Below are 11853 nucleotides of genomic sequence, written 5' to 3'. Positions count from 1 at the left end.
TGAAAGCTAGGGAGAAATTACCTTACTCGGAAGGGGCAAGCGGTGAGGCGTCACTGCAAAGTATAGGGAGGTTCTCGGGTCAAACTGTTGCGATGGCAGTTCGGACGAGGGATTCCAATGCTTCCTTCTTCCTGAAACCATAGTGGGTATTCTCGAACTAGTGGAACTTTGGAAAGGCCTCGTAGTGCTACCCTGCCTCGCTTCCTCGGTAGGTTGTATGGGGTCCATACAACCCATGGCAAATGGGTAACACGACTTGTGGGTAAAGATGCGCAACCACCGCGGAGTGTAAAACTGGTATATCAGTCATGCTCACGGTCAAGAGTGACTCAGGACTCTCGCATGATTAATTTATGGAACTAAACTTAATATGTCATATGCATTGCATCGCAGGTGTTATTATCAATTGTGATCTCTTATTTAATTGGGTTGCTATTTACTTATACTTAGTAACTGCTAATAAAATTTTGACCAACTCTAAAAGTAATGCTCAGCTTTAACCATCTCCTTTGGTAAGCCTTACACTTCACAAGAGCCCCACTGTAAGTGAGCTCATGAACATTATTCCCCACAACATGTTGAGCGATGAACGTATATGAGCTCATCCTTGTAGTACTCTCATCCCCCCATGTCAAGAACATGTACCACAGGAGGAGGCGCATGAAGGATGCTGTGATGAGTTTGTGAGTGGTGTAGGCCGTCGCCCCTAGTCAACTCTTGTTGATGGATCGTTGTCTTCATACGATGTAATTATTTATCTATTTGTACAAAACTATGTTTTATATTAATAATGTGACATTCGTTTCTTTACCATGAGTCATCATATGTGTGAGACTTGATCCCATCACACATGTGAGTCGCGCCTGGGTTTGGCTCTCTAAATCCAGGTGTGACATTGACCCTGTTGGTCACTTGTTCTTAAATGCTATGAATCAAGAACAAGGTAACACAATTATTAAAGATTAAGGATCTTCGTCTTTCGAAGCATTATTTCCACATGGGGATAATACTCATCAGACGAAGATCAGGAAAGACTTGCCTTCATTATTTAATATGCGAATAAGAATACGAAGGGATAAAGATGAAGACTAGATCTTATGAATTCACTTATATTTGTATTCCATAAAACATAAATGAATATTCAATAGTACTAATATTACATTGATACCTTCGGCTTGCTCGAAGGCGTGAATGCGAGAGAGTGATTACAATCCAGCCAGAACAGTACAATGTTACTGTTCATCTATTTATAGGCACGGGACGCAGCTCGGGTAAAATTACATTTATGTCCCTTACACTCATCTATCATTACAACACAAAATATTAGGGACTAAGTAGTCTTTGTCCCTTTTCGGTCATCATCGTGCTCGACCTTCATCATTACATTAAAGCCGAAGCTCCTTGGTTACAACTTCGTCGTTCATTCTTATTACCTTCAGGCTTCATCTTCACGTTGCTATATAAAAGAAACCTTAATCCCAAAGCCGAAGCCCCCTGTAACAATCCATGTCATACTAAAAACATATGGCCAGTTACATTTTTTTGGACCTTCGGAGGAAGAAGGCCCTCAACAGTAGCCCCTCGCAGTATTGATTTGTTTCTTTGTAACAAATTTAGACTGTGACATGAACGAAGGCCTTTAGCCGAAGGTCCGAAAAAACACCTTCGCTAGAATAGTGAATTACACTGACCTGCGGGACCCACCAAATCGTGGGGTTTTGAATATATAAATAGAAGGTTGTGTTGTGAGTATTTTTCGTGCTATTTTGAGTTGCTCGCATTGTGTTTTCCATTTTAACCTTCCTTACTTCGTCGAGTTTGATTGGATTTTGAGCTTCGGCATTCTAGCAATCGTTGTCCGAATGGCTGACGAGAAAAAGATCATTGATCCAATGTTGGCCGGATTTTACGAAGCCATGGAAAAAACCAACGTGGAGAAGACTGCCAATGAGATGTTAGCTGGGATATCTGAAAATTCTAGCGATAGTGAAAGCTTCGATGTGGAAAGCGGAAATGAAGATGCCGAAGATCGTCATGGAGACCGATTCATGTTGTCTTTGGAAAATCAACTATTAAACAAGGGCAGATTGATGCAATGAGGGGGAGGTACTTTCGTGATATTTCAACCGTGAGGGCTGGAGGGGAGAATAATGTTCCTCTTTCTCGAAGCTGATGAAGTGGTGGTTTTTAGAAGCTTCATGAGAGCCGGGCTTCGGTTTCCTCTAGACAAAATGTTGGTCGAAGTTTTGAAAACCTTTGAAATTTACCTTCACCAATTTACTCCCGAAGCTATCATTAAAGTGGGGATCTTTATATGGGCCATGAGGAGCCAAGGACTGGAACCATATGCAAGATGCTTTTGCAACATTCATGAGTTATCTTATGAGACGAAGGCTACCAGAAAGGAGCAGTATCACAACAACTTTGGTTGTTACAGCTTCGTGCCTTGGCCTGAGGCGAGCTACCCAGTGCTTACGTTTCGGAAGAGGTGGCCGGGCTCCTAGATGCATGAATGGTTTTACGTAAAGAATGACTTAAGTCAGAGGGAGGATGTGATAGGGATTATTCAATGCCCTATATAGTCTCGCTTCGGGATTAAGAGGCAAGCCACTGTACTTGGGAATGATGTGCAAGCATGCCAGGCAGCTTTCAACACAGTGTGCACGTACATTGGCTCAAGAGACTTGGTTCAAGAGCACATTGCTTATAGAGTGTGGCCACTTGCAAATGGGTGGGAAATGCCGAATGAGACTACTGCTGGCTCTAGCCAAGGTGGTTTAGTCTACCTGAAGTATACCTTCAGGTACAGGAGCCAGTTTGATGAGCTGAATGATGACTGGCTAGATGCCATAGAAGCGACTAGTTATTAATTGCTTGGAACATACTCGAAGGCCGAAGATGACGCCATGACAACTGCCTTCGGGGCTCGTGGTAAATAGAGGCTGAACAGGGTATTCGATGTCATCGGCTTTGTATATCCAGACTACTGCTATCCTTCGCGGAAGCAAGGAAAGAAGAGGAAAGTTGCTACCTCGGTGACTTCTAGCACGTTGAAGTCAAAAAAGGTTAAAGTTTTGACACGTCGGCCCAGGCGCATTGAAACGGCTGACGTGCCAAAGCTAATTGAAAGGGTCACGCCTATTGCAGAGCCAAGTTGCTCTGTGTCAGTCGGAGCTAGGACAAAACCAGCTGAAGAGCCGAAACTGGAGAAGGCGGCAGAGCAGTTAAAAGCACTGAGTCCAACATGCACAGCAGAACTGTCGAAGCCATCAAGCATCCCCGCAACAACTCCAAGGAAAAGAAGAATGGCCAGTGTGCTGGATGCTATTATGGAATCTGTGAAGACATTAACTCCTGCTTCTGTTGAAGCTCCTAGCACAGAGGGTAAAGCTTCAAAGAAATCTGACGAGGCCGCCATGGTGCAAACTATTTCTGAAACTGGACCCTCAGAAGTTCTCGCTGAAGCTAGACCTTTGGAAAGCGCACCGATAATCCTGGGAAAAGAGGGGCTTCTGAAAACCCCAAATCTCCTGCTCCTGAAGCGCCTGCTAAAGAGTTGGAATTCATTGTGCGACATGCTCCAGGGAAGCGGTTACCAGAGGAGTAGATTGCCGAAGCAAAACAACATGCCAAGGATCTGAAGTACCCTCGAGGATCCTTGGTGTACAGTGGCAATGATGAGGATGATTTCCTTTATTGTCTGCCAGACAATAAAGAGATCTATGTTTGCCGAGAAATGATGAAAAATATGGGGTACCCGAAGCTTGAACTCAGCCTATCTGCAATGTCGAAGGATGATCTTGCAGATAGCCTTGCTTATAACAGCCTGAAGGTGCATATATTTTTTCTTGTAAAATAAATTATATTTGTAGCTTTTATTGCTATCATTATGTTCTCATATATTTTTAATTATTAGGGCTTGATTCTAAGTAAGGCTTTAAAGGCCCAAAAGGAAGAAGAAGATGAGAGATGTCAAATAGCTCTTGGAAATCTTCGGTCAGAAGTCATTACACTAAGGAACAAAGCTCTTGAAAAAGATAAGATATTGCTTTCCTTAGTGGACAGGCTGAAAACTAGTGAAGCCAAACTTAGTGCACAAGCCAAAGCTCACAAAGTCGAAGTTGAAGATTTAAAGAAGAAGCTTGCAGAAACGAGCGAAAAATTTGAAGTTGCAATGGTGAAACACGAGATAAGCGAAATTGAAAAATCAAGGGCACAAAAGAATGCCGAAGAGCTCCGTGACTCCAAAGAGAGATGCTATGAAATATCCTTGGAATGCGCCAAGAATCTAAAGAGCAGTTTTGCAAAGGTGTGAGCATACTCTTCCGAGCAGAGGTTCATTCGCGGTGACCCCGATGGAGTCGTCCAGTGGATCAGCGGAGAAGTCGATGCCTTTGACGAAATTTTAAGTGACCGGGGAGACTTCTGCGCATTCGCTGGCGCATGAGGGGCCGCGACGATCTTAGAAAAATCCGGTTGTGAACATGTTAAGGCTGTAGCTCAGTCGAGATTTATTTTCTCGACGGATGACACCAAAGACCGTTCGGCTGAAGCTTCTACGCTGACCGGGAGATTCTACTCCGATGTGTGGATGAAGGACGGTCATGAGATGGCTGATAAAGTGATTAGAAAAAATGAAAAAGAATCTCACGACGCTCAAGAAGAAGCCAAGCGAGCTAAAGAAGCTACAGAGTGCACAAGGCTTATAGGTACCTTTACTGAGGTTTAGCTTCGGAGTTCGTTTTTAGCTTCGGAACTAACAAACATTTTTTATGATGTAGCTGAACTTTCACCTCCACCAGAGCCATATAATCTCGAAGCTGACCTGGCCATGAAGGAAGCATTAGATATGATAAGAATCGCTAATGAAGTTGTTGTTGAAGCCGTCGACAGACTGCTAAATGAAGTTGCTGAAAAAGTGCTGAAGGAAGACTAAATCTTTGTATTCTTGAGAGTGTAATGCTTGTATATAGCTTTAGTATTTTGTAAGAACCAAACATCAAGTTTTTGTATGTATATTAATGTTATATATTTCTTTCTGATGCATGAAACCTTCGTACGTACCATTTTTGAGCTGTTGGCGAAAAAACACTGAAAGGATCACGATGCCCAAGAGGGGGGGGGGGTGAATTGGGCTTTTCTAAAAATCAACACTAATTAAAAGCTAAACAAGAGCTAAGCAAGAGCCCAACTTCACCCCAACAACTAGCACTAAGATAATAATACTCGAAATACAATAATGCTAAGACAATACCTCAAATACTTGCTAAACAAATACACAATAAAAAGTGCTTGATTTAAGTGCGGAATGTAAAGCAAGGTTTAGAAGACTCCTCCAATTTTTCCCGAGGTATCGAAGAGTCGGCACTCTCCACTAGTCCTCGTTGGAGCACCCGCGCAAGGGTATCGCTCCCCCTTGGTCCTCGCAAGAACCAAGTGCTCACTACGAGATGATCCTTTGCCACTCCGGCGCGGTGGATCCCTCAAGACCGCTTACAAACTTGAGTCGGGTCACCAACAAGATCTTCACGGTGATCACCGAGCTCCCAACGCCACCAAGCCGTCTAGGTGATGCCGATCACCAAGAGTAACAAGCCGTAGACTTTCGCTTGACCAAGAGAAGCCTAATGCAAGTGGTGTGTGCTCTAGGTGGCTCTCGCTAGCGCTAATGAGGAACAAATGCGGGATTAAGATTCTCTAATCTCCTCACTAGGCTTTTGGTGCTTGCAATGCTCTAGCAATGTGCTGGAATAAATGTGGAGTGCAAGACATTGAATATGGTGGGTGGAAGGGGTATAAATAGCCCTCACCCACCAACTAGCCGTTATAGGCATTTTACTGCGCACGGGCGCACCGGACAGTCTGGTGCGCCAACGGTGCGCCACCGGTGCGCCACCGGTGCGCCAACGGTTGTTTCCAACGGCTAGTTCTGACAGTTAGCCGTTGGACTCATGGCACACCGGATAGTGAACAGTCACTGTCCGGTGCACACCGGACAGTCTGGTGCACTGTCCGGTGCACTGTCCGGTGCGCCACTATAATTCATTTCTGAACCAGTCGCGCTCGGGTTTTGCTGCACGGGGAGACCTTCCCCTGGGCTGGCCTGGCCCACCTGGCAGATGGTGCACCGGATAGTCCGGTGCACACCGGACAGTCCGGTGCCCCAGGGCCAGAAACCCTACCTCTTGTTTTCAGCTGATTTTCAAATCGGTTTTCGTTCTAACTTGTGAGTGAGTTCTAGAGTGACACCTAGCACTGTATGTGAGTGTGATTGTGCACCAACACTACACTAGAACTCTCTTGGTCAAACTACTTATCGACAACCCCTCTTTATAGTACGGCTAAAAAGAGAATAAAAGACCTAACTAAATCACGAGTGTCCACATCTCCTTGACACTCGGACTCCGTAGTCCTTCACCTTTTGATTCGTCGTTTTGGCCATCACTTCGAGTTCTTATCTCCGGGATTGTTTTCATGGTTGTTGATAGTCGCCTAGAGGGGGGGGGGGGGTGAATAGGGCGAAACTGAAATTCTCAAAAATAATCACAACTACAAGCCGGGTTAGCGTTAGAAATATAATCAAGTCCACGAGAGAGGGAGCAAAACAAATCGTAAGCAAATAAGAGGTGTGACACGCGGATTTGTTTTACCGAGGTTCGGTTCTTGCAAACCTACTCCCCGTTGAGGTGGTCACAAAGACCGGGTCTCTTTCAACCCTTTCCCTCTCTCAAACGGTCCCTCGGACCGAGTGAGCTTTCTCTTCTCAATCACTTGGAACACAAAGTTCCTACAAGGACCACCACAAGATTGGTGTCTCTTGCCTCAATTACAAGTGAGTTTGATCGCAATAAGGAATCAAGAAAGAAGAAAGCAATCCAAGCGCAAGAGCTCGAAAGAACACAAGCAAATCTCTCTCACTAGTCACTAAAGCTTTGTGTGGAATTTGGGAGAGGATTTGATCTCTTGAGTGTGTCTAGAATTGAATGCCTAGCTCTTGTAAGTGGTTGGAAGTGTGAAAACTTGGATGCTATGAATGGTGGGTGGTTGGGGGTATTTATAGCCCCAACCACCAAACTAGCCGTTTGGGTGGAGGCTGTCTGTCGTATGGTGCACCGGACAGTCCGGTGCACACCGGACATGTCCGGTGCGCCAGCCACGTCACCCGGTCGTTAGGGTTCCGACCGTTGGAGCTCTGACGCTGGGCCCGCCTGGATGTCCGGTGGTGCACCGGACATGCACTGTAGAGTGTCCGGTGCGCCAGCATGGGCGTGTCTGACTTCTGCGCGCGCTGGCGCGCATTTAATGCGTCAGCAGGTAGCCGTTGGCGCCGAAGTAGTCGTTGCCTCGTTGTCACACCGGACAGTCCGGTGTACACCGGACATGTCCGGTGAATTATAGCGGAGCAGCCGTTGCGAATTCCCGAGGCTGCCAAGTTCCGGAGCCGCGTCCTCTTGGAGCACCGGACACTGTCCGGTGTACGCCGGACAGTCCGGTGAATTATAGCGCGCCGGCTCTGAAAATTCCCGAGGCTGAGGAGTTCAGCGCGAGGTTCCCTGGTGCACCGGACACTGTCCGGTGGCACACCGGACAGTCCGGTTCTCCAGACCAGGGAGCCTTCTGGGATGCCTTTAGCTCTCTATTTTGAACCCAACATTGGTCTTTTTACTTGGCTTGTTGTGAACCTTTGGCACCTGTATAACTTATACACTAGAGCAAACTAGTTAGTTCAATTATTTGTGTTGGGCAATTCAACCACCAAAATTATTTAGGAACTAGGTGTAAGCCTAATTCTCTTTCAATCTCCCCCTTTTTGGTGATTGATGCCAACACAAACCAAAGCAAATATGGAAGTGCATAATTGAACTAGTTTGCATAATATAAGTGCAAAGGTTGCTTGGAATTGAGCCAATATAAATACTTACAAGATATGCATGGATTGTTTTTTTTTGTTTTTAACATTTTGGACCACGCTTGCACAACATGTTTTGTTTTTGCAAACTCTTTTGTAAATCCTTTTCAAAGTTCTTTTGCAAATAGTCAAAGGTGAATAAATAAGATTTTGCAAAGCATCTTCAAGATTTGAAAATTTCTCCCCCTGTTTCAAATGCTTTTCCTTTGACTAAACAAAACTCCCCCTTAATGAAATCCTCCTCTTAGTGTTCAAGAGGGTTTTGATATATCTTTCTCCCTCTTTTGAACACAATAAGATACAATTTGAAATTTACCAATTGAAAATCTCCAATTTTGAAAATTAAAATTAGGTGGTGGTGCGGTTCTTTTGCTTTGGGCTCATACTCTCTCCCCCTTTGGCATGAATCGCCAAAAACGGAATCATTAGAGCCCTCAATAATACTCTCTCCCCCTTTGGTCATAAGTAAATGAGTGAAGATTGTACCAAAGACGGAGTCCTTTTGCTTTTTGATTCTCCCCAAAAGATGGAGAGACGCGCGGAGCGACGGCGAAGGATGAGTTACGGAGTGGAAGCCTTTGTCTTCGCCGAAGACTCCAATTCCCTTTCAATATCCCTATGACTTGGTTTGAAATTCACTTGAAAACGCATTAGTCATAGCACATGAAAGAGGTGTGATCAAAGGTATATAAATGAGCTATGTGTGCAAATCAACAAAAGAAGTTGCGCGAATCAAGAATATTGAGCTCATGCCTAAGTTTGTTAAAAGTTTGTACATCAAGAGGCTTGGTAAAGATATCGGCTAATTGATCTTTAGTGTTAATATAAGAAATCTCGATATCTCCCTTTTGTTGGTGATCCCTAAGAAAATGATACCGAATGGCTATGTGTTTAGTGCGGCTATGCTCGACGGAATTATCCGCCATTTGATTGCACTCTCATTATCACATAGCAAAGGGACTTTGGTTAATTTGTAACCGTAGTCCCGCAGGGTTTGCCTCATCCAAAGCAATTGCGCGCAACAATGGCCTGCGGCAATGTACTCGGCTTCGGCGGTGGAAAGAGCGACCGAATTTTTCTTCTTTGAAGCCCAAGACACCAAAGATCTTCCCAAGAACTGGCAAGTCCCCGATGTGCTCTTTCTATTGATTTTACACCCCGCCCAATCGGCATCCGAATAACCAATTAAATCAAAAGTGGATCCCCTGGGATACCAAAGCCCAAACTTAGGAGTATAAGCCAAATATCTCAAGATTCGTTTTACGGCCGTAAGGTGAGCTTCCTTAGGGTCGGCTTGGAATCTTGCACACATGCATACGAAAAGCATAATATCCGGTCGAGATGCACATAAATAGAGTAAAGAACCTATCATCGACCGGTATACCTTTTGATCCACGGACTTACCTCCCGTGTCGAGGTCGAGATGCCCATTAGTTCCCATGGGTGTCTTGATGGGCTTGGCATCCTTCATCCCAAACTTGTTTAGAATGTCTTGAGTATACTTCGTTTGGCTAATGAAGGTGCCCTCTTGGAGTTGCTTTACTTGAAATCCCAAGAAGTACTTCAACTCCCCCATCATAGACATCTCGAACTTTTGTGTCATGATCCTACTAAATTCTTCACATGTAGACTCGTTAGTAGACCCAAATATAATATCATCAACATAGATTTGGCATACGAACAAGTCATTTTCAAGAGTTTTAGTGAATAAAGTAGGATCGGCCTTTCCGACTTTGAAGCCATTAGCGATAAGGAAATCTCTAAGGCATTCATACCATGCTCTTGGGGCTTGCTTGAGCCCATAAAGCGCCTTAGAGAGTTTATAGACATGGTTAGGGTACTCACTATCTTCAAAGCTGGGAGGTTGCTCAACATAGACCTCTTCCTTGATTGGTCCATTGAGGAAAGCACTTTTCACGTCCATTTGATAAAGCTTAAAGCCATGGTAAGTAGCATAGGCCAATAATATACGAATTGACTCAAGCCTAGCTACGGGTGCATAGGTTTCACCGAAATCCAAACCTTCGACTTGGGAGTATCCTTTGGCCACAAGTCGAGCTTTGTTCCTTGTCACCACACCATGCTCGTCTTGCTTGTTGCGGAAGACCCATTTGGTTCCTACAACATTTTGATTAGGACGTGGAACTAAATGCCATACCTCATTCCTAGTGAAGTTGTTGAGCTCCTCTTGCATCGCCACCACCCAATCCGAATCTTGGAGTGCTTCCTCTACCCTGTGTGGCTCAATAGAGGAAACAAAATAGTAATGCTCACAAAAATATGCAACACGAGATCTAGTAGTTACCCCCTTATGAATGTCGCCGAGGATGGTGTCGACGGGGTGATCTCGTTGGATTGCTTGGTGGACTCTTGGGTGTGGCGGCCTTGGTTCTTCATCCTCCTTGTCTTGATCATTTGCATCTCCCCCTTGATCATTGCCGTCATCTTGAGGTGGCTCATTTGATTGATCTTCTTCTTCATCAACTTGAGCCTCATCCTCATTTTGAGTTGGTGGGGATGCTTGCGTGGAGGAGGACGGTTGATCTTGTGCATTTGGAGGCTCTTTAGGACACACATCCCCAATGGACATGTTCTTTAGCACGATGCACGGAGCCTCTTCAATACCTATCTCATCAAGATCAACTTGCTCTACTTGAGAGCCGTTAGTTTCATCAAACACAACGTCACAAGAAACTTCAACTAGTCTCGAGGACTTGTTAAAGACTCTATATGCCCTTGTGTTTGAATCATATCCTAGTAAAAAACCTTCTACAGACTTAGGAGCAAATTTGGATTTTCTACCTCTTTTAACAAGTATAAAGCATTTGCTACCGAAGACTCTAAAATATGAAATATTGGGCTTTTTACCGGTTAGGAGTTCATAAGATGTCTTCCTGAGGATTCGGTGTAGATATAACCGGTTGATGGCGTAGCAGGCGGTGTTGACCGCCTCGGCCCAAAACCGATCCAAAGTCTTATATTCATCAAGCATGGTTCTTGCCATGTCCAATAGAGTTCTATTCTTCCTCTCCACTACACCATTTTGTTGTGGCATGTAGGGAGAAGAGAACTCATGCTTGATGCCCTCCTCCTCAAGGAAGCCTTCAATTTGTGAGTTCTTGAACTCCGTCCCGTTGTCGCTTCTAATTTTCTTGATCCTTAAGCCGAACTCATTTTGAGCCCGTCTCAAGAATCCCTTTAAGGTTTCTTGGGTTTGAGATTTTTCCTGCAAAAAGAATACCCAAGTGAAGCGAGAATAATCATCCACTATTACAAGACAATACTTACTCCCGCCGATGCTTATGTAAGCAATCGGGCCGAATAGATCCATGTGGAGTAGCTCAAGCGGCCTGTCGGTCGACATGATGTTCTTGTGTGGATGATGGGCACCAACTTGCTTTCCTGCTTGGCATGCGCTACAAACCCTGTCTTTCTCAAAATGAACATTGGTTAGTCCTAAAATGTGCTCTCCCTTTAGAAGCTTATGAAGATTCTTCATCCCAACATGTGCTAGTCGGCGATGCCAGAGCCAGCCCATGTTAGTCTTAGCAATTAAGCATGTGTCGAGTTCAGCTCTATCAAAATCTACCAAGTATAGCTGACCCTCTAGCACACCCTTAAATGCTATTGAATCATCACTTCTTCTAAAGACAGTGACACCTACATCAGTAAAGAGACAGTTGTAGCCCATTTTGCATAATTGAGATACGGAAAGCAAATTGTAATCTAATGAATCAACAAGAAAAACATTGGAAATGGAATGGTCAGGGGATATAGCTATTTTACCCAAACCTTTGACCAAACCTTGATTTCCATCCCCGAATGTGATAGCTCGTTGGGGATCCTGGTTTTTCTCGTAGGAGGAAAACATCTTCTTCTCCCCTGTCATATGGTTTGTGCACCCGCTGTCGAGTATCCAACTTGAGCCCCCGGATGCATAAACC

The sequence above is a fragment of the Zea mays genome, chromosome 8, assembly GCF_902167145.1.
Source record: "Zea mays cultivar B73 chromosome 8, Zm-B73-REFERENCE-NAM-5.0, whole genome shotgun sequence".
In the NCBI taxonomy this organism is placed as follows: domain Eukaryota; kingdom Viridiplantae; phylum Streptophyta; class Magnoliopsida; order Poales; family Poaceae; genus Zea; species Zea mays.
This window is presented reverse-complemented; position numbering follows the sequence as displayed.